A 1393-nucleotide genomic window follows, 5' to 3' on the forward strand; every position below is an offset into this window, starting at 1 on the left:
TGTTCTGAAACTAGTATTGAGAAAAGTGAATGCACTTTATGAGTAATGAAGCTACTGCTCTTTCTAGATTCAAGAGTATTTTTGAACAAACTGCTGTAAGTACGAGTAATACTGTGATCGTGTTTTGTGCTATTTTCAGCTCAATAATTCGCAGCAGGTGGTACATTTGAGCATTACCCTTGTGTGTTTTATTTCAGGGTATGGATTTTGCTTCCTGTCTGTTATTACATGCTCAGTTCCAGGCCTCTTCAAGTTACAAAACAGTGCATTTACTTTCTCTGTTTTAAACATTTAATGCAAAAGTTGAGGGTGTTAAAGTGTATTTTCCTTTTGTTACGTAGAAGATAGATATGTGTTGGTGTTCTTGTCATCCTGCAGGATCCTGCTCCTCCTCCTCTCCCAGGTGGTGCAAAATAACTTCAGAGTGCATCTACTTTACAGTAGTTAGTTTTAGACTTTAGTGTCGCAGTGAAACCTAAATATGTCTTATCTACATTTGCAGAATGGCAGAAATAGCTATACTGGCTTTATTTATCCGCTTTGAAAGACAGAGTGAAAATAGTATAACCTCTTCTCTCCCTGTTCCTTTTTGAGTTTTACAAGACTACACATAAAAAAAGATCAAAGTACCTGTGAAAGGTTTCATAGATACTCAAGAATGTCACACTGGGGTGTTATACATTAATAGAGGGTATAGGTTTGGTTTTGGATCTCCTCAACACTTTACATCTCTAGAGCACATCTCTAAGCATCTGTAAACAAGATTTTGGATTTATACAAAGAGTATTTCTGATAGTAAACCCTCCTCACATTGGCATGGATTTAGTTCTTTTTGTTAAAGGGATGGATTACAAAATAATTCTGATAATGCCCCCGTGCAAATATTTTTGTGGATCAAATCTCACCCGTAAGTGAGCCTATCTATATATTTCCAAACTCACCGTAGAACTGAAATTGCTTTAAAATTATTGTAAATGCTTATGTCTCCTGTCAGCTCAATCCACTAACCTGGACTTTTTACAAAGATGCCATTTAAAAAAACAACAACTTCAAAAACCCACAAAACTAACACGTGGTCTATAACATAGTTTTGTCTCATTTACCGTTTTCTGAAGCTGCTCCACAAGGACAACCTCTTTAATTATTCATAATGTACTGTATTTCCATCACTCAGTCCTTTTTTGATTCACGTTTCATTTATAATTTTTTTTTTTACAGTTAGAATCAATTTAATTACTGGAAAAATGGAAACCCAGTGGGATGATTTTGTGGGTGAGCAAAAGTGAAATCTGGTGCCGAGGAGTGGGTTCTGGTGCCAAGGGAGAGCTCCGTAAGGGTTTTGGGTGGTTTGATGCGATGGTGGCTGTACACAAGTGTGCATCCCCCTTGCAGC

The sequence above is a fragment of the Cyclopterus lumpus genome, chromosome 5 (assembly GCF_009769545.1).
Source record: "Cyclopterus lumpus isolate fCycLum1 chromosome 5, fCycLum1.pri, whole genome shotgun sequence".
NCBI lineage: Eukaryota > Metazoa > Chordata > Actinopteri > Perciformes > Cyclopteridae > Cyclopterus > Cyclopterus lumpus.